This window comes from Delphinapterus leucas, chromosome 17, assembly GCF_059928025.1.
Source record: "Delphinapterus leucas isolate spDelLeu-1000000601 "Yukka" chromosome 17, BTC_Dleu_Yukka2, whole genome shotgun sequence".
Taxonomy (NCBI): Eukaryota; Metazoa; Chordata; class Mammalia; order Artiodactyla; family Monodontidae; genus Delphinapterus; species Delphinapterus leucas.
In genome coordinates this window covers 80,990,678-81,012,923 of record NC_143145.1, presented here as the reverse complement: position 1 = coordinate 81,012,923, position 22,246 = coordinate 80,990,678, and the positions used below count along the sequence as shown (strand labels likewise).

At 42.5% G+C, this 22,246-nt stretch overlaps 1 non-coding gene across 1 annotated transcript; it reads left to right on the top strand.

Moving 5' to 3' along the window:
* Nucleotides 1–7,830: 7,830 nt before the first annotated feature.
* LOC115803730 (U6 spliceosomal RNA) lies at nt 7,831–7,934 on the top strand. The gene has a single exon (XR_004024511.1). It is a non-coding gene; the product is annotated as a U6 spliceosomal RNA (small nuclear RNA).
* The last annotated feature ends 14,312 nt before the right edge of the window (nt 7,935–22,246 follow it).

The following is a 22,246-nucleotide window of genomic DNA, read 5'->3' as shown; positions in this document are numbered from 1 at the left end:
CCTACTCTCTCGGGGCTTCTGCATTAAAGATCACCTAGGGTTTGTCCTAGAATCTAGAACTCTGGGTGGTCATATATACCTGTCCTGGATCTGAAATTCTGCTCACATTTCAGTCCTCACTATACTTCCTCAGGCTCGCCCTGAGCCCTAATACCAGGGTGCAAAGTGGAAAAGTAGAGGGAAATACTCAGATTATCTGAGAAGATAATGAGAGGATTGTTCGGATTTCCAATTTCCAGACTCAAATATATTATGTGGAGGATATTGTAAGAGATGGCAGCTGTGACATCAGAGTCACCCTGGGGAATTATTTGAAAAGCATGAATCCTTGGGGAGATTCCAGGACTGGAAGAAAGCGCATGTCTCCATTTTTAAGGGGAAAAGCATAGAAATGGAAAGGACAGGTTGATGACTTTAGCATACAATGTTTAAAATGATAATCAAACAAAACTGTTGTGAGCAGTTAAAGAGAATGTGGAATCAACAGGAATTCATTAAGAAAATTATGCCAAATAATCAATTCCTTTTTCTTTTCTAAGTAAAAAGAAGGAGATGGGGAGTAACTTCTATTTCTGGCAGCATGGCAGAGTAGATGGACAGAAAAACTCTTCCTAGGATAAAATGCCTTAAAATGCTTAATTTAATTAAAATTTAAAAAATATTATCTTTTTAAAACTTGGTAGAGCTGAGGGTAAAGGAAGACAAACAATATAAAACAGAGGCAGGATTGCACATGGCTGGGTAGGGCGGGAACTGTGTTCGTCTGAGGACCTCTGCCTGAGTTTGGTGGCCCAACCTGGTCTGTAAGAAGCATCCATGGGTGGGCACCCAGACAAAGCCCAGGACGTCTGATCAGATCTGCGACGTGCTGCCTTGGGACTCTGGGGAGAGGTGGAGAAGTCTTTGAATCACAAGCCAGCAGGTGCACATTTGCAACCAGAATCCCAACTACCTGTGTAACCTGAAAGTCCCCAAACTGAAAATCTAATGTAAAGTGGCCCCAGGTTGGTAGTGGACCCATGTGCTGGCAGAACACATTTCTCACTGGGAGCAATTCTAAACATAAAAGCACAGGAATGCTCAAAGACGGCGATCTAAGAACACTTAGAAAATGCGACATTGAAAAAGATACCGTTTAAAACAGGGGTCCCCAACCCCCGGCCGTGGACCGGGCTGCAGAGCAGGAGGTAAGCAGCGGGTGAGCAAACAAAGCTTCATCTGCAGCTCCCCATCACCCGCGGCTCCCCGTGATCCGCGGCTCCCCGTCACCCGCGGCTCCCCGTCATCCGCGGCTCCCCGTCACCCGCGGCTCCCCGTCATCCGCGGCTCCCTGTCACCCGCATAACCACCTGAACCACCCCCCACCGCCACCCCCATCCGCTGAAAAATTGTCTTCCACAAGACCTGTCCCTGGTACCAAAAAATTGGGGACTGCTGGCTTAAAGATCATCGAAAGATTCATATCTGGGAATAAATCCAGCAAAAGATGTTCAAGTCCTTTATGAAAATAAAGTATATACCTTTCTTGAAAGACATTTGAAGACATTTCATTGTCACTGATGGGAAGACTCAATATTGTAAAGTTGTTAATTCTCCCCAAAATGATAAACTGAATCAAGGAACTTTCTGAGCATAATCTCAGTAGGATTTTGCATGAAACTTGATAAGGTGATTCTATTTTATGGAAAAGCAGGGACCCCAAATAGCCAACCTATTCTTTCATGGGAAATATGAGGTGGTAGCAGGGGTAGAAAGATTTGGCCTTCTAGAAATCGATAACTAGTAATCAAGATAGTGCGATGCTGGTGCATTGATTTATAAAGCCAACAGAAGAGAATAGAAAGCCCAGAAATAGATGTGCACATACGTTGAACTTTGATATCTGCAGAGCTGCTGTCACAGTTAAGGAAGGAAACAATATTCATTAAATGGTACTGAGGCACTTGGTTATTTATTAAGAGAAAAATTTAAGAGAATCTCTTTATAACCTAGATCTTAGAGGTTTTTAAGAACCTCTTAAAGGAATTAAGATGTGAATTAATTAAATCTTAATTAATTAAATGTGAATCTTTTATTAAGATTTAAATGTGATTTAAGAATTCTTAAGATTTAAGAATTAAATATGATCTTAATTAAATGTGAATTAAGGTCTCCGTTTATTCAAAAAGACACTGCAACAAGAACGGCACACTGCAACAAGGCACAAACTGGAGAAAAAGTGGTATTTTTAAGACTTACGATTGTCAAAAGATCAATGTCCAGAATGTATGAACTCTAAAAATTAATAAGAAAACAATAAACAACCCAACTGAAAACTTAGAAAAGCACATTAACAGGCACTTCCCAAAATGTTCATCAACAAAATCTCAGTCTCATTAGGAACCAAATTAAAACCACCCTGAAGTACAATTATACTTCAGCCACATGGCATAAATTTAAAATAGCAAAGTTTGGCTAGGTCGTAGGGTAACAGGAACTTTTAAGCTCTGCTATCAGAGTGTAAATTGATGCAATCATTTTGAAAATCCTCTGATATGACTTAGTAAATTTGAACATGAAAACATGCGATAACCAGCAACTCTACCCCCAGTTATGTTCCTTAAAGAAACCCTTGCACTTGTCTAATAGAACACATATGGAAGAATGGTCCTAGTATTAGGCATCACAGCAAAAAACTGGATGCAAGGAAAAAGTTATATTAATATAAAAAAATTGAATGTGATAATGAACCAGATGTAGCCATAAACATCCATGTGATGGATCTAAAAATATTATGCTGAGGAAAAAAAGAGTAATTCACATAAAAACACATAGGGTATTAAGATCCCATTTATATAAATTTTCAAAAATTCAACTATTGTCTGTAATGCATATATACATATACGTATGTGGTAAAAATGTAAAACAAGGAAAGTTAATGATAAACAAAATTTGGGACAGCAATTACTTTTGAGAAAAGTTGGGAAATAATTATAAAACAGTGCTCAAGAAACATTATTATAAGGTACTGGTACTGTTCTGTTTATTAAATTTGGGGGTAGATATATGTGTCCTTTATTACTGTCTTTCAAACAGTACCTATATGTTAGAATATCTCACATGTGACATTGTGAGATAATAAGAAATATGTATTTCGGTCTTCATCCCCACCTCCTGGCCAGAGCTCCTAAAACCCTTGTCGTTTCCTAAGTGGTAAGAGAGACAGGAACATCTTTTGTTTTGATATTTGGTTTTCGTCCCCAGTTTCTGAAATAGTTCTGGAATGGGGCAATGACGTTGACAAACATCTTATGTTATCCACAGCAAGCCCCTTCAACCGCACTTGAATTTATGTTAGTAAACTTGTGCAAAGCCCCTAAGGATGGAAGCTGGTTGCCAAGGGAACCAACCTCAGGATCAGGGGGTTGGAACTTTCAGCCCCACCCCTCCTCCACTTTCTCTGAGGAGGGGAGAGGGGCTGGAGATTGAGCTCAATCCCCATTGGCCAATGACTTAATCAATCATGTCTACGTAATGGAACCTCCATAAAAACTCTCATGGAAGGGGTTCAGAGAGCTTCCAGGTTGGCAAACAAGAATGCATCTCTGTGCCGGGAGGGTGGCGAAGCTGGATAGAGCCTCTGACCCTGACACCAAATTATGTCTCAGAAACAGAGTTTTGGGTGAAGTAGAAAAGAATAGCTTTATTGCTTTGCCAGGTAAAGGGGGCCACAGCAGGCTAGTGCCCTCAAAACTGTGTGTCCCAACCCGGGGGAGCCCTCAGGTGCTCAGCATTGTTTCCCCAAACGACTGTACCACACCAGGGTAGCTAGACCCTTGGAACATAAGACTCAGTGGCATCCTATCTGAAGCCAGCCCTCACCCTCAAAGCCTCAAGCCCTGATCCTGAGCCAGGACCTTCAGCTTAGTTGTCCTCTGCTCTCTTGGTGTCTATTACTACAGGGCCTTCCTGGTGACCCCAGTATGGTTGCCTGACTTCAGATCTCAGGGAACAGCAGTTAGGGTACAGGTCCCTTCCTTTTCAGAAAGCACTTCCTTTCCTTTGCATCGCATGGAATATTATCATCTGGGGCATCTTCTTCCAAAGATCCAAAGGCTTCCATTTTGTCTTTCCCCGGGGCCAGGAGGCCTCTTCACCCTACAGTTCCATATCCTAGGGGTTCCAAGAAGCAGTTCTTCAGGCAACATAGTCATCATCCTCAACATGATGTTCAGACCCTGCCTGGTCTGGAGCATAACTCCTGGTCCAGGTGCCCCAGTTAGTATCCACCTTGCTTTTGGTAGACAGCTCAGTGTGGCCACAACCCAAATGAACTAGAGCCTTTTAGAGTGACACTGCTCTTGCTTTAACACCAATGGCTGCTCTGAAAAGAAACTCCATATACTCAACTCCAAAAGCATTGAAGAGTCAAGCAGGAGGTGACTGCAGCTCTCTTGAGCAGTGTTACCTCTCACAGCATTCCACACAACTCTGAAAATTTCTTTTTTTTTTTTTCTCCAAATCTTCTCATTTTATTTTCTTCGAGCTTTAATTTTGAAAATTCCATCCTACAGAAATTTCAGCATGATGTAAACTAAGATACCCATCATCTAGGTTCACTAATATCTCTTTGTCTCCCTGATCATTTGCTCCAGACATTGCAATAGTTCACATCTAAATACTTCAGCCTGTATCCTAAGAACAAGGATATCTTCCTATGTAACAGCAGAAAACTTGTCTCTCTCAGGAAATTAACATTGATACATTTGAAGTCAGGGAACCACACTGGGGTCACCAGGAAGGCCCTGTAGTAATAGACACATTAATACATTTTACAGCTGTGCTGGTATATATGCTAATATAATCAGTCTGTGTTTATTAGTGTGTATTACAGTAATTACTTTTCTATTTATTTTTTCTTCTGATTTAAAGGAAATTAGAATTACAGCATTCGGTGAGCCCATAAGCGTACACAGGCCTGAAGCTCTCTTTCTCCCTCTCCCCAAGTGTGTTCTTCCCCTCTCATCGCATCTCCAGGTCTACCAGCTCTCCACTTGAATCCCCCTCCCCTCCCTGGACGGCTCTCCATGCATCTCCCCGGCCTCTAATATCTTCTTGCAATAGAAACCCTCCTCCTCAGAAAGGGGCCATGGGATGGAGCCTGGAGTTTTCTCTGCCGTGACTTTATCATCTGAAATATGACCCCACAGTCTCTGACATAGTTTTCTTGCTATTGTCCTTTTCTGTAAATTTCATTTTCTTCACATTGAAGATTTCATGAGAGGAAGTCAGCTTACTCACAGCAGAAAAGACTCCGTTTTGCCACATAGAATACTTCAGTTGAGGCTGCGAATCTGCAAACTATGCTAATTGAGTACTGAGTTCGTTGACTGACCCTGTGAGTGTTCCTTCTTTGCAATGTATAGATGCCCAAGAATATTCTGGGTTTTTTTTGTTTGTTTGTTTGTTGTTTTTGGCACACGGCTTGCGGGATCTTAGTTCCCCAACCAGGGATTGAACCCGGGCCAAGGCAGTGAAAGCGCGGAGTCCTAGCCACTGGACCGCCAGGGAATTCCCTCAAGATGATTCTTTCATTTGTTTGTTTGTTTATTTATTTATGGCTGCATTGGGTCTTCGTTGCTGTGCACGGGCTTCTCATTGCGGTGGCTTCTCTTATTGCGGAGCACGGGCTCTAGCCACGCAGACTTCAGTAGCTGTGGCTCGTGGGCTCAGTAGTTGTGGCGCACGGGCTTAGTTGCTCCGCGGCATGTGGGATCTTCCTGGACCAGGGCTCGAACCCGTGTCCCCTGCATTGGCAGGCGGATTCTTAACCACTGTGCCACCAGGGAAGTCCCTCAAGATGATTCTTTACTGACATCCAGGGACAGCTGGGGTTTCTTCCAAATTCATCTGAGCTGCCATTTGTTTAGCCCATATTATGTCCCAGGCCCCCTGCAAAGCACTGTACATCATTTCTTTTAATCTCCACAAAAGCTCCTATCAGAGGGGTACTGTTGACCCTACTGTACAGGTAGAGCGGCTGAGGCTTTCAGATGTTTAAGTGACTTGCCCAAGCTCTGCTGTCATAAGAGGTGGGCAGGATTCAGACAAAACCCCTCCCACTCCCATGTTCCAGGGTGGTCTTTACTCTCGCCTGTGGGTTTGGAGATGAGATAGTAGATGAGGGAACAGGGCAGGGAAACCGGAGGTCTACTGGGGGCTCCCTCCCCTCCTGCAGAGGGAAGCACAGTGGAGCCTGTACTTTAATCCATTTCTTCATTTCAGGTGCTTCATGTATATAAGCAAAAGCAAAGACGTTTTTGCTCAGCCTAATTCTACCTAAACACAATCATTCTGCATTTAATCTTAGGCTCTCTGCCTGGGAAACAGTGTGTTCTGACTCACGTAACAGACATTTACAGAGCCAGTTTTGAGGGCCTAATGAAAGTCTCTGATTGTCAGCACTAAATATAATCTTTTAGAATGTGGCAACATTCTAAATTTCTAAAGTTCAAGTTACAAAATGAAAACCTCTTAGATGGGGAGAAAAAAAGATAAAGAAAAAACCCTGAAATACAAACAAACCTATGTCCTTTCAGTTATTAAAAAACAGCAACAACAACAACTCATTTCAAATTTTTCCCGTGTGTAGTTGAACCCTTCAGCCATTATTTGACAAACCAGTGTTTTTTTGGAGAACAGATATATTTCTGGATTTGCAGGACTATGTTTGTCAAATTCCCTGTTACCTCTGGAATAAAAGCTTAGGATACGATGCTTCACTTCTCAATAAAAAGGACAGCAAGGGGGCTGATTCTTTATTAGGCATGTGTCCAGGAGCGCTTAGGAAACAGAAATAAGGCAGAGAGCAATTCCCTGAGGAACACAGCTCTGGACAGCCACACAGCTGCAAGTAATAAAAGCACCGGCTATAGGGGCTAGCGGCACGCGGTATCTGGGGAGAGGCTGTGACTGAGTCCCCTCTCACCGATGGATCACTGGGCCCACTGGGGACCCCTGTGTGTGCACCACGGCTCCCATGCTCACTTCAGGCCACTGTGCGCTCTGTCCAGTGGACGGGGTTGAGTCTTAGGCCTCTTAAACTAAGTTCGCGTGTGACCCAAAGTCTGAAACAAATATACATGATCCAAACCGATATAAAGAAATGAATAAACAAATAAATGGGAGAGAGGAGACAGCTCTTCCTTATAGAAAAATTCCAAATGCCACTCCCCCCTCCAGGAGATGGAGCTTCATTCTCTCCCTCCCTACTCCTGCGGAACCACTAGACATCATGCCCTGTCTCCAAATAATAGAGTAGCGAAGGGAAAATGAGTAACTTTGCAGTAAGAGAACTGCAAACACTCAGCCAAGTGAGGAAGGGTCCCATCACCAGAGATGCCACCTGGACGTCATATACCTCCTGGTAAAAGTGACAAGAATGGGACTTCACCTCTTCGGTATTTGTTCCAAAACCCATAATCCCAGTCTCACCATGAAGAAAACATCAGATGAACCAGATCGGATCCACACTCATCCCCCTCACGGCGGTCGAGGTCATGAAAGACTGAGAAAATGTCACAGCCCAGCGAAAACTAAGCAGATGTGTGAACAAAATGTGGTGTTGTCCCCCAAGTGGGATCCTGGAAAATCGGGTGAAATCCTGCAGTTTACTTAATACCGAAGTTCCAATATCAGGTTCTTAGTTTTGTGAAAGCACCATGGCAGCGCTAGATGTTGACAGAGGGAGAAAAACCCGGTGAGGGGGACACAGAAAGTCTGTACCATCTTTGCAACCTTTCTGCAAATCCAAAATTATTCCAAAATAAAGTTGTTTAAAAACACTGTTTGGTGCTCACTTCAGCAGCACATATACTAAAATCGGAACGCTACAAAGATTATCATGGCCCCTGCGCAAGGATGACTCATAAATTCAAGAAGCAGTCCATAGTTTTAACCCCCGCCCAAAAAAAAGAAAAAACCTTTTGCTCCCTAGGAAAAGAGTAGGTAATTAGGGCTATACTTTTTGGTATATTCAGTAATCCAATTCAAAATTAGATTCCCCTTCCCCATACTTGACTCATTTTGCAGCATGGCATTTTGATGTCTAGAGTTTTTGTTCTCTGTATGCCTTTTAAAGTCAAAATGCTTGTTCAAGCAAATAGCTGTTGATAATCTTCAAGCAGCTAAGGTATGCCCAGGCATGAGACTGGAGGGCAAACCTAAAGAGCTGATGCAACTTTTGATTTTAAAACATGTTCGTGCATTCTAGTTATGAATAGCTCTCTCCCCAGGGTGACAGCACTGCTGATAAAGGCTAGTGGTCACAAGACAAGAGCAGAACCAGTTGTGGCCAGAGGACTCCCGCCATCCTTCCAGAGACCCTCACAGGACAAAAGTAGGCTGGAATGACAGAAGGAAGGAGGGATGGCAAACTGGGATGCTCCAGCAAGGATCTCAGTCCCGTCCTGATATGCCTCCCAGCTCACCTTCGCCAATGTCTTGACTCTAATTCCCTGGAGATCCGTGTCCACCGTGCAGATGGCCCAGCCTCTTCCCTTGAGAGCCGCTACTGATGTCCTAGAGGTAGAGAGAGCCAGGGGTTCAGCTTCTGCTCCCAGGGAGGCTACTGGACAAGATGTGATTCTGCAGCTGGAACTAGAGGAACTCTTTCTCCAGAAACCACTGCAAATTTAGCTTCTTGGGCACCTTAACATAGCATTACACACTCTCACACATGAACAAAGTAATCTATGTAGGTTTAGGAAAATAAGCACCATTTGATTGCACTATTTCTCTCTGCAAGTGCATCTCAAATTCTGAACCATCAATTTATGACAGGTGATTTGGAACATTTAGAAGTTGGGAATTGCTTGATCAAATGAAATTATGGGCCTGAGACACTGAAAGGTGAAAGATATAGGCCTTGATAGGAAAATTAAAAATAACTCAGTTTCATAGAGGGAGGATTTAAGATGAAAAGAGAAAGGAAAATTGAGTCAAAATTGGGAGATCCTCGTGAGATTAGCTCTTTGTAATGGTAAATTCTGCAGCAATGCCAGGCAGCGGTTGAGTTTCATGACATTTCAAGGTAAAGAAGACATTGGGCAGAGCATGTATTTTGCATAATACAGGACCAAGACATGAAATAATTGGGCACTTTCTTATCATGGTGCCCTCTTTCAAAATGGAAATGTCTATCTTCATTTTCCCTCACGCTTTGCAAAAATGCATTTACATTTTTCATGAAAATTGAATAGGTATAAGGCCAATATCTTCCTAGGGTGAAAGCAGAAGAATTTGAATTACGTTGAGCTTTTTCTATAGGCAACTCCTGTAAAATAGAGTCACATTCACAGCCCGATGGCATTCACATATATCTGGGAGTGTTAACCATCTCTACTTCACTTGGCCACAAGAAAGCAACTCACAACTTAGGAAACTTTCTTCATCCACCAGGTAACTCCTTCTAAGTACATATTGAGTTTTATGCTTCTGAAGTCTTCTTAATGTCATCACCTGATCAGTACTCTCTGATAAGCTATAGGATAAAAATATATCATTGTGTTACCCAGAGGGGAAATTAAAGGGCAACTTTGATTTCCTGCAAAGAAAATAGATGACAGCTATTATCTAGGGGCTAGGACATACGTCAGAAAGCCCCCCTTCTCACCACTTCTGTTTCAGAGCTGCTTTGGAGTTGGGCAGTGATTAAACAATGGAGAGCCGGGAGGAAGCTGATCTTCTGGTCTGCCATTTCCCCCGAGGTGCAATCACCGCCTTCTGTACTGGAAAATCATTGTGTTTGCTTTGCTGCCCACAGGCTATCCGAAGGTCTATAATGCAGTTATCCCACCAGTGCACCATGGCTGGACCAACATACATAAGAGAGAAAACCTTGCATCTTCTTTTCGCATGTGGGAAGAAACAAAATTCTCAAAAATCTTAAATAAATCTCAGATGCGCACTTTAATGTGAGTTTCTTATAGCATCATCTCCAATAGGATTAGGAAATCGGGTGAAAAAAGTCCCTTGTATGTGTCTCTGCCCAGAATCTTCTGATCCACCAGGTAAGCTGTTGACCAATGGATTCTCCTGGTATAGGAGTTCCCTTAGCCACTGCTCAGCAAGTCTTTCAGATCTAGGGAGAAGGAATAAGTCAGAAGCCTCTTTGGATAGAAGAACCTAATCAGAATGTTCTGACGTCATGATGCCTGCTGACATGCATCTGGGGATTGAAATGCCTCAGAATCAGCTCATAATCAAGCTTTTTCAAAATTTTGTATAATCCAAGCTCTCTCCACAATCAACAGATATCCAATTCCCTCTCCTGTTTCTTACGAGACCACAAACAATCCGGTTCATACAATCGCCACACAGACTACTGACAGGAAAATAAACGGAGAGGACATTTTTGACCTTTACATTGGTGTTTAGTCTGGGGATTGTTTCTTCCTCTGGGGACACTGAATATATGATCATATGCATATAATTATTATTTCATTTCTCAGCGTCAAGGATTCTGGGAATCCTCTGTCAAATTGTGTGTAAATAAAAGTCTTTCTACACACAAGGTCCAATCATTCACCAGATTTTCAAAGGGTCCTTTTATCAAAGATCAAGGATTATTATTATTATAAGGCACACCTCTAATAGTAATCTCTTTTGTGTTTATGTAATGTTTGGGACACACATGCACACACACGCGTACATATCTTCGGAGGACACGTTAGCACACATATGCCTTAAGTTTAACTGTCAAAGAAAACTGCACAGGTTCAGTTCTCCAGTACTGATTTCATTCCCGGTAATTCTCTTATTTTCCCCTCTGAAACTTTAGATTTCAAGATTCATTTCAGGTCTGATTAGGGAGCCATAATCCATAGCCATCCCTCAGGAGACACATACAGGGTAAATCAGACAGGAGCCCTCAGGTGTTTGCAATCAGCTAGCTCCCTGTGAAATCTGGGGCGCAGTGCCTGCACTGGGAAGTTGTGGGGATCAGAAGGTAATACCCTAGGCCGGGCTGAGACCGTCTAATCAGGAAGAGCAGGAGGCGGGGAGACAGGCAGTTACTGACATGGGAGCGGTGACTTTGGTCACAAGGTGCAGCCTGGTCTCCTTCTGTGGCCACTGGCAAGAGTCCCAGCTCTGCCTGTCCTGTTAAGGATGTTGCCTGTCTTTCGATAAACCCACGTGAACCCCAGCAGGCCCTCACTGGGTGTCTCGAGAGAGTACATTCTTTGTGGCTCAGAGAGCAAGCCTTCTTACGCCACCTCTAAACTACGTGCGCGACAGTAGAAGTCACTGATGGGGCATTGTCAAGAAGACAAAACATGACTGAATAAAAAGTATTATTTTACAGGTATTACTGACTTGACACATACAAATTTTACCGGACCTTGCCTATTTTTCTTAGTCTACGATTCCTTGTCTTCGTTGCATTTATGGGAATGAGCGTTTTCTACAAAGAATTGAGGAGAAGCTTACTACATGTATATAAAATGGAATAACAGTAAAATTAACATGTAAACAAATTCAAAATCAGGCCACATAAGTACATAAAAATATCGAACTAATGTGTGATGATTTTAATCAAACCTTCAAAACTAAACTTACATGAATTTGGATATTCACGATTGAAGCCAACTGTACGTGACACATACAGATATAATTAATGCCACTTAAAAGAACACACTTCCAATGTATAGACTCCAGTGTAGCAAACCATCCTTTCTAAAACATGCTTCAACCTCATTTTTCAGCTCGTTGAAAACTTCCTTAATTTACTTGTGCATTATTCATAAGTTACATTCAGGATCATTGATCCAAAGCCTACCCTAAAAGGAAGTCATAATAAGGAATTAATAATTTAAATGATTTTGAGTACATCAGACATAATGTTGAGGTCAATTATTTTTGTGCAGAAGGGCATTGTAGTCAAAATACCTTTGAGGAAAAAAGGTTCTTTGTCCAATACTAAACACGTAAGAGCCACTCTGATTATGTTCAATATTTTGGCATAGTGTCAAATTCCTGTGGTATTAAACATTACAGTGGGAAAGTATTTTGTCAAAGTGGTTTCTAAAACAACTAAAGCTGACACACAACAGACATGCACATACTGCTCTAACTTGCTGTGGAGAACGAGTCTTCTCCCTTCAGGGGAGAAGAAAATTAGCTCTGTCCCAGCTCAACTCCCTGGGACAGACCCGTAAAAGGGCCAAGGGATACGACCACAGGACACTTGGTACTCAAAGGATGCTGCAAAATCAAGTGTGATGTAGGTAACTGTGGGCCCCAGGAGATGGAAATCTTGGTGGCACCCCAGCAGCAGAAAATCCTGCTGGCAGCACTCAAGAATTACCTAGTAGGGCTTCCCTGGTGGCGCAGTGGTTGAGAGTCCACCTGCCGATGCAGGGGACACAGGTTCGTGCCCCGGTCCGGGAAGATCCCATGTGCCGTGGAGTGGCTGGGCCCGTGAGCCATGGCCGCTGATCCGGTGCGTCCGGAGCCTGTGCTCCGCAACGGGAGAGGCCACAACAGTGAGACAGTGAGAGGTCTGCGTACCGCAAAAAAAAAAAAAAAAACAACCCATTGAGTGAGCCATTCACTCATTCATTCAGCAGATGTCATTGGGAAGCCTACCATTTGCCAGACTTTCTGCTGGGTGCTGGGAAACACTGCCTGGGGGATAGAACCATACTGTCTTAGGAAGATTTCAGTCTAGTGGGAGAGAAAATGAGCCATTATAACTTAGTGTGATGAGCACTATAATAAATAAATTGGTTCAAATTAAGGCTCGGAGACCAAGACACAAGTCTTCTCACAAGCCCGGCCGAGCACAGATCAGCGGAGGGACCGTGTGAGAAGCCACCATGTGGAGACCTAGTCGTACTCACACTCATGTCTGATCGTCGGCCAGACCGTTCGTACCCAGACTATTGGCAGCAACATAGTAGCCCCGTGATCTTAACTCTTAACTCTGAGCCCAACGAAGTCATTTTCTAAAGATACAATAAGAATAGTGATAATTACTAGTTATGGAATGCCAACCACAACGATTGTTAATTATTAAGCCCTAGTTATATATCAGGAGTTAGGTTAAATGCTCTAGAAGCACTACTTTACCTCATGGTTAGACACTGTGCTAGGAATTTATCATGTATTATTTCTAAAACTTAGAACACCCTGTGAGATTACTATCATTGGCCCTATTTTCTAGATGGGAAAACATAAATAAGGTTTAATAACTTGTTCAAGCTTGCACATGGCAGATCCAGGATTCACCCTTGGGCTTACAAATCCTAAATTAGTATAAAATCCCCTCATTAGGCTGCACAGTATGTCAAATATTTCTGTTTCAAGCATGATGGCCTCGGGACCTGGAGTTACAAAGGCAGCTGCAGGCAAGCATCTCTGACTAACAGTAATGTTAATGACAAAAACAATAATAATAGCATCGCTCATTTGATGGACTTGTACTAGGTACCAGTCATAGGTGATGGTAAATGTTCACATTACCAGCATCTACTCCCTTTTTTTTTTTCTGATAACAAAACCTCAGAACCCCTTACCTGTCTTCATTCTATTTATTTCAGGAGGGATACATCTGCCCACTTGGACTCCTCTCCCAAGCTCTGGCCACGAGCTCCTGACCTGGGCCACACAATGTGGTGATTGTTCTTTAGAAGGGGTTGTCATGTGAGTAAGTTCAGGCCAGTTGAGAGTCATCCCCAGTACTTTTCCTGGTGCTACCTACAAAAATACCCATGCTAGACAGACAAATGATCCAACCTGGAATTGTACTTCACCAACTTGAAAAATCAAAGGACTCTAAATGTGTACTGCCCACAGATATTTTCTGAGAAAACTACTAACAGTTGTACCTCTGTGAGAAGAAAAAATAAACCAGAAGGGCAATGTGGAATAGAAGTAGAGCAATAAAACAGCATGTACAACTTTTTTTAAAAAAATGAGAAGAAAGAAGGGAAAAGGGACAGGCCAGATTCGGAATCAGGAGGTTGGCTGTGTCTCTGAACCTTAGTTCTTTCATCTAGAAAATGACAGGATTAACATCACAACCTTTTTGACAAACAATTGTAGACAGTTTTCTGGTATTGATTTTTCGTTCACTTCATGTTGCTATTTAGATTTCGTATCCTGTTTCTCCTACTTTATTTGAATATTCTCTGCGTAAGATTCTTCTTGTTCCCCCAGCCTAGCTTAGCAAGAATTCATCTTCATTTGATCGTGGCTTGATGGTGATGACAAAGATATTTGTACACACTCACAACCATGTACATGTGCACACTGAAGTGTGGCTGTCCATCTCCTTGGCAGGGGCATCCATCCTTCCAGGGTCTATCAATCATGATTGGTTAGGTTATGCTGGGGTAGCAACCAAATTTCATCAACTTAAAACCAGCAATGTTTATTTCTCACTTGTGCTTTATGTCCACGCAGAGCCCTCCCTGTAGGACCTAAGTTGCTTCCTTAGCCACTACCTTGAAAGGTATTGGTCAGAATCAGAGGAGGAAGAGAGCCATGCAATCCCACGTGCACTCACACGTCATTGGTCAGACAAGTCATATGACCACACCTAACTCCAGGGCAGGAAGGGAACCCTTCCATATGCCTCCAAGGAGAATTAGAAGTGTCTGGGGAAAGCTAATAACTACCACACAGGGCTGAGGTCATTTCTCTTGTCAAATTTTGAAGCACATTCTGAGATGATCTTGCTTAATCTTCTCCTGGACCTATGTTTTCTACAACAAAGGCTCTTATTTTCCACTTTCCACCGAGTCCACTCTGCCTAGAAACCTTTTGTTTTCATCCTAGAACAATACCAAAAGATGTCAACTCTCTTTGGCAGTCAGGAAACAGACCATCTCTACCGGAAGTTGGGGCTGTCGCCAGCAAGAAAGATTCTTTTCATTCTTTCATGACTAACCTGTAAATTAGAAAACAAATGTAAATAATGTCACAATGGAATATTCTGCCATACTAGATCCTCAATAACCTTTTAGACATTGCTATAAAAACTCCATAAAATGTCATATGAAGGTTACCAGTTATCAATATCAGAACATATGAGCAAGCTTTAATTAAAAAATATTTCTCATCTTACCAGTGAAATACAAAAATGAAATTTATATTTTAGACTTCCTTAACTCATCATGTTTTATTTCTAAGTATTAGTTAAGATATGTATAAATATATATTGTTTATTTGTTTGTGGTTTGTTGCTTGTTAGAGATTGTCTATAGTATGGATTTAGAGCCATATAAATCTGATTTTAAATCCTGGTTCTGGGCTTCCCTGGTGGCGCGGTGGTTGAGAGTCCGCTTGCCGATGCAGGGGACGCGGGTTCGTGCCCCGGTCCGGGAAGATCCCACATGCCACAGAGCAGCCGGGCCCGTAAGCCATGGCCGCTGAGCCTGCGAGTCCGGAGCCTGCGCTCCGCGGCGGGAGAGGCTGCGACAGTGAGAGGCCCGCGTACCGCAAAAACAAACAAACAAAAAGTCCTGGTTCTGCTCATTTATAACAAAGTTACCTTTGTAAGTTACAAGGCCACACCGACCCTCATTTTCTTCACTTAAACAGCTGGGATAATTACACTCTCCTGGGGGGGGTTGAGAGGATTAAATGAAGCAATGTTTGTGTATAAAATGCCTGGCACAGTGTCTGGCTCAAGACGCAGTAAATACCAGGACTTCCTCTCAAAGCTTCCATTTTGCTTAAGTAAGTCTGTGCTGCTCTGTTCAGATTTCATCCTGAAATAGCTAAAATGTGCCTTTCTTCTTTCAACTAATCATAGAGAATAATGAGTAATTAGGGAATGTAAGAGCAGAATAAATAAAATTCCTGAAGAGAGCTGGTTTGCAGAATGGCGGTAACTCAATCCAGAAATTAATTCTTGTAAATTCCCTATGATGATTATCTCTAGAATTCTTTAAGTGCATCTCCCCAGAAATCCACACAAATGGCAACCCACAGGAGGGTCCAGCTCACGAGTCAGGGACGGGTATCACCTACTCAGATTTCCCCGTCCTTTATGTATAAGAGGTGACCAAGCACCCAGAACTCACAGGAAGAAACACCTGGTGTTTATCTCTCTGTAGCCACTGACTTTTCCTATGCCTCGTTCTTTTCTCTTTCTCACACAGTGTTCATATTCATTCATTCTTCCTCTCTCTACTTCATCTCTTTCTCTATCTCTCTGTCTCTTCTGATTACCTCCTCCTTTTCCCTTGTCTCTTATTAGATATATTTCCCAAGTTTTCTCTCCTGCCATTTATCATTTAGTAATGTGTCGGTCACTTACGCCACTTCATCACCTAATTGCCACTCTTCCCTCAATATCCCATTCATTATCTACTGGGAATGGGAGGACTTGCCTTCACAGTTAAATTCCTACAATCCCAGAATCAGCGGCCACCCTTTGTTCTCTGTGTGACCCCCTATACAGCAGCCTTAGACGGTCATCTCTGCCGGCGCCCGCGAATGGGGAGAAATCTCTTTCTTGAGGATGCTCTTCATGACATCGTCAGGGAGCTCCGATATTTGGAAAGGCCTTCCTTCTATTTGCACTAAGTTTACGTCCCTGTTATTTCTTTTGACTGGTCTCAGTGTGTTATAGTAGAGGTCACGATAGTCTTCTAAATATGTGAAAATACCAGTTATATCTCAAGTCTCCTTCTGCTGTAGAAACACATTCTCAACTTTTTATGTCTCACTTTGATCCATGATTATGACCTGTAGGTATAGAAGGGATGCTCTTCCTGGGCCCTGGAACTTGGTCTAAACTTCATGCTCTGCTTCCCCAAGTCATGGGCAGAAAGGATGTTTTACGTGCATCTGTCTTCCAGGGAACGTAAAATGGTTTCAGAATAAGATAACCCAAGCCCACTTCTCTCCGTCTGGTTCCCCAAAGACACAGCATCATCCTATGAAACAATGAATATACGAATGAACAATGGCCAGGCCATATATAGAAACAGAACTCTAACCCCAAATCTTTAGCATACAGTTTAGGAAACCAACCCAATAACAAGGCCAAGGAGTCAGCCTCCTATCTGCAATTCAGACCCGTAGGAAGTCAGACCACTAGATCTAGTAACAATCCAGGAAGCCAAACAATCACCCCTATAAAACTGGCCCCCAAATGGCCAAGACTTGATTAATAATTGAAACCTTTCATAATTGTTGTTCCCACTTCCAACTTGGGACCAATAGGAAAAAGCCATATATGCACCCCAAACCAATCATATAGGATGCCTCACTTCTAGTTAGCTCCCTATAACTTCCAACTGGGGCAGACCTGAAGCCTTCCTTTCTTTCCACTATAGAGCTTTCCCTCTCCTCTGCCTGCGTTTGAGTCTCTGTGAAGAAAGAGAGATGGTGGTTGACTCCCTTGAGAAGGCAAGCTCTGAATAAATAAGCTTTGCTTGTTCTCAGTTGCTTGGTTTTTGTTTATTTCCACAGGTAGGAGTTTAATGGAATAAAGTACTGATTTTTTCCATGGGAGAAATATAGTTTTTACATGGGGAAACACAGCAGAGAGATAAAAATAATCTTCTAATTAACACTGATGAGCGTATGAGGGTTTATCTGGAAAAGACACTAGGTTCTTTAGCTGCAAGTCTGATTTTCTCTGCTTTGATATGAATTCCCACTTAAAGTCTTTGTATTCGGTTTTAGGCATCCTTGCCTATTCCTTGAATCCCCATCTAAACTTAGGCCACGGTGAAGAGACATTACAGAGTAAAGCGAACAAGGGACAACATTCTTCTCTGCTTTATTTTATAAAATGATTCCCTCACCCCATTTTATCCCAAAATATTACTGTTATTATGTGCCAAGAAAAATCTACATCAGTTCAATTTCCAGCTAAATGAGAAAGGACATTGTGAACTAGTTATTTAATCAGCTCTCTCCAACTTTTGGAATGTCAGTAAAAGCTCTTTTTCTTCCTGGTAATTTCTTCTGTATAAATTTATCTTCACCAATGATGACTTGACATTACAAGTGAAAGTCAATTTTATGTTCCTCATCTGGACTCCCAGCAAGTCGAGAAAAACAGGGCAGGGTAGGTGGGACAGGGGATTAAAGACGTGGAAGAGAGAACAATTTTTAATCATTTTCAGACAAAAGCCTGGATGCTGTACATGTGGGAAATAGGAGGGAATGATGGGGGGAAGTGGAGGAGAGGCTTTTTCAAGGGATGCAGAGGTGGGCAAGGTGGAGGTGGAGATGCTTGCCTTCACTCTCTGGGAAATTTATAGGACACAGAGCATCAGTGTAGGTGGATTCTAGGGACTAATGTAAAACTGGACTAATGTAATAAGCTTCCCCAACATCCATCTGAAAACCAATAAAATAAACAATAAAGTTGAACCTCATTTTTAATGGCATTTAAAAAACCATTGGCATTTATATCATCATTTTAAAGACACGACTCACAGAAGATGTATTGACATCAAGAAAGTCATCAGGCGCTGAGTTGTTCTCTGCCTTTTGACGGTTGCCTCCCCCACTGAGCAGAGAGCATCTGTGAGCCGTGGCAGTGACAGAATTGATGCACCGCAGATAAAGAGCATGCATTGTTTGTTGACAGTAATGATCCAACTTATCTTTCAGATGCGTAGGCAGAAAGTGGTTAAGTGACTTACCAGTTTTCATAAAATAAGTCAGAGACAGAATAAGGAAGAGAGCTCAGATGTGGTATGGTCGGAGCTGGCTTCATATTTCCTAGGCTACACCATCTATGTGACAGCAGATAACAGCATCAGTCAGAAGAGGAATCTTAAATATTTTTAAATTTAAAAGGCAACTATCACAAATGGATCTTTGCAGCAGAAATGAATTAAAATTATTAAAATAGGATAGCTTTTAGCCTTCCACAGAATAAAACTGCAGCTGACAGCTGTGTGTTGATGGACTTTTCTATTTGATTTTTGGTGACAGTGGAGTAAAGTCATGATTTCAGTCACAACAGTATACAGAGAAGATAATTCGAGAAGGTGAATATTCAGATAATTGCAAGGCTGAAGTGTGGCATGATTAAACTCCCATAAGACTAAATAAAGAGTTAGAGACACAGTTGGGCAACTTTTTGTTAACACCAGTTGAAAGTACGCAGCAGATGCCTCTTTGGAACAAGGGACCTACATACAGTGTCTGGGTTCCAGCTTCAGAGAATGCACACAGGGAAGTCTCCAGCACATTCCTGGATCAGCTGTGGGTCCACTCACCTTTCCAGGTACCAAGTAATTGACAGATATAAGTAAGTACATCACTGACAGAAAGGTAACAAAAATTCAGTGAAAAAAAAGGGACAATGGCAGCTAGAGAGCTCCTGTTCAGTTTTCCTCTCAGTGTCTGTATGCATGAGAAGCCTTGAGAACCCGGGACTTCAGTCGCCCTTTGAACTTTAAACTGTAAATCTCCACATAAAACAGATGTCCTTAATGCCTTGTGTTCATAAGTGCATCTCTAACAAGTGTAGGAACATCTCAAAACTCAGTGTATCCTGGATTTAACTTCTGGGAGACAAAACTGAGACGTGATTATTGAAAAGGAATTTAATTAATCGTTTTCCATCGTTTTTGAAGAAAGACTATACACATGCAAAGAAACTAGCTGGTTAGACACAGTAGCCCACAGATTCCGTTCAGGCACAGGACAGGGGAGAAGATGACCTCCCATGTCAACATGGGGATCCTAAACTGACCCTCTCTAAGGGCTCAGCAGGCTTCCAATCCTGACACTAGTCCAGGTTTGAGCCAGGCCAGCACCAAGCTGAAGACCGAAGTATGCTTTCTCCTGTACGAGGCAGGTCAGGGCAATCATCCACTTCCCTTGATAGCAATAATTCTCATTGGAAATTAATACGTTACAGGCTGGTGAGTTTTATTAGTATGAACTAGCACCTCTTAATCAGTTCACTGGTGGGATGTTGACAAATAGCCTATACTTCAAGCTATGATGTTAAGGGCAAACTCTGGGCAGAGTTGAACTCACTAAGTTAAGAGCCAACTCAGTGCTCTTGGGGGGATATGGAAACTCCCTAGGGGACCCCACCCCACTGCAAGTGCCACTAGGCTCTGTGTCAGATGCCAGCCGCAGCTGCTCTTAAAGTTAGATGGAGAATTGGGTGTAAAGAAGTAAAGAGGAAGGATTTGCACTGGTTGGGGAGCATTAGAGGAAACTCATAAATGAGACACAGGACTATCAGAAAAATTCGAAGTTCTCAAGTTCTTCCACGTAGGTATTCATTTCAACTCCAGGGCATACTTGACCTCAGCACTTCAGAATCTAAATGATAAAGAAAGGTCACTTTTCAAACAATCATTTGCGATGCAAATATTAGTTCTTTCCTGGCTTCTGCGTGTTATTCTGAAGCTTCAGGTGCTTGTTAGAACGTGGTTTTGTACTAGAATAGACTACATTAATAATTTGTGGTTTTTAAATTTTGAATCTATACTTTTCATTATTATAACCTACAAGTTATTATAGATTAACTTATTTTCCCCTTATCGAAAAAGTTTTTTAATACCTTTTTACATAACTGGGTGAAAAACATCAGAGTATAGATCTTAGAACAACAGGCTGCCTACCCGCAAAAATGTCCTCATCTGTGTGATGAATTCATCCTCATTAACCTGTATTTTGTTTGTCTCAGCTTCAACCTTGTCATTTCTAGTTTCTCGGAGTTTAATCAGACCCCTCTGGATATTGATACCCTTAAAGGACAGATCAGAGGTTCTGATGCCTTCGAATATGTCCTAAATAAATAGATTATCAAGGTCTCTTGCTAATGTTGTGCTCAGAGCTTTATTGAACAGGCTGTGAAGATAAAAGCCCAGGTAATTAAGGAACAAGATTCCAAGCCGCGTTCTGCAGATCCCAGCGATGGTGAATAATGCAATCGAGGCCAAAGTGGAGACAGATCTACGAAGAGTCCGAAAGAGATGGAAATACCTGAGCGCTTCTCCTCTGTCGAGTTCTCTTTTGGACCAATGCCAGCCACTTTTCTCTTCCTTAACTGTAGTTTGAACTTGAACCTGGAGGAAGTGGGCGGTGAATGTGGTTTCCGCCTTAGAAGACACGGCAGTTCCCAGCTCTTCCCTGTGCTCGCGCCGCCTCCTCCTGTGGCCAAGGCTCCTGGAGAGGATGTACCACCCGCTGTTCCACTGGGTCTGTGGAAAAGGTATAAGGCGGGCCCTTTGTGAAAAGGCCCAAGATAGCAAGAATGGGCTCGTAAACAGGGAATGTGTCAGTCAGTCAGTTGGTATTTTGATTAGCAAGGTAGAAAGTTCTTTGGAAGGTACCACATCATAGCACAGGGACAAGTATTGGATTTGATTCTAATACCTCGTAAGAGCCAGTGGTTGGTTGGTTGGTTTAATATTTACTTATTTATTTGTCTGTGCCAGGTCTTTTAATAAATTTATTTATTTATTTATTTTTGGCTGCATCAGGTCTTCGTTGCTGCACACGGGCTTTCTCTAGTTGCGGCGAGCAGGGGCTACTCTTTGTTTTGGTGGTGGACTTCTCACTGCGGTGGCTTCTCTTGTTGCGGAGCACGGGCTCTAGGTGCACGGGCTTCAGTAGTTGTGGCATGCGGCCTCAGTAGTTGTGGTTCATTGGCTCTAGAGTGCGGGTTCAGTAGTTGTGGCGCACGGGCTTAGTTGCTCTGCAGCATGTGGGATCTTCCCGGACCAGGGCTCGAACCTGTGTCTCTGCATTGGCAGGTAGATTCTTAACCACTGCGCCACCAGGGAAGTCCCTGCGCCAGGTCTTTGTTTCAGCATGCTGGATCTTTGTTGCAGCATGTGGGATCCTTAGTTGTGGCATGCAAACTCTTAGTTGAGTCATGTGGGATCTAGTTCCCTGACCAGGGATCGAACCCAGGCCTCCTGCATTGGGAAGGTGGAGTCGTAGCCACTGGCCCACCAAGGAAGTTCTGAGACAGTGGTCTTATGTAAATACCTTTACTTCCCTGATCTCTAATTTACTTACCGACAACCTAGGTTTAATATCTAGCTCACAATTGATTTGAGAAGTCAGTCGAATTTTATATGTAAATCATTAACATAATACCTGACTTCTGTTACTCCTTCAATCAATGTTATCTTTTATCATCACCCACGGGATACAAAAATTTATTATATTAAATTTACTATAATTAATTCCATCCATCATCACTGCCACCCTCAGTTTCAATAACAAAGTGTGTCCTCTGTGGTTTAGAATCATTCTG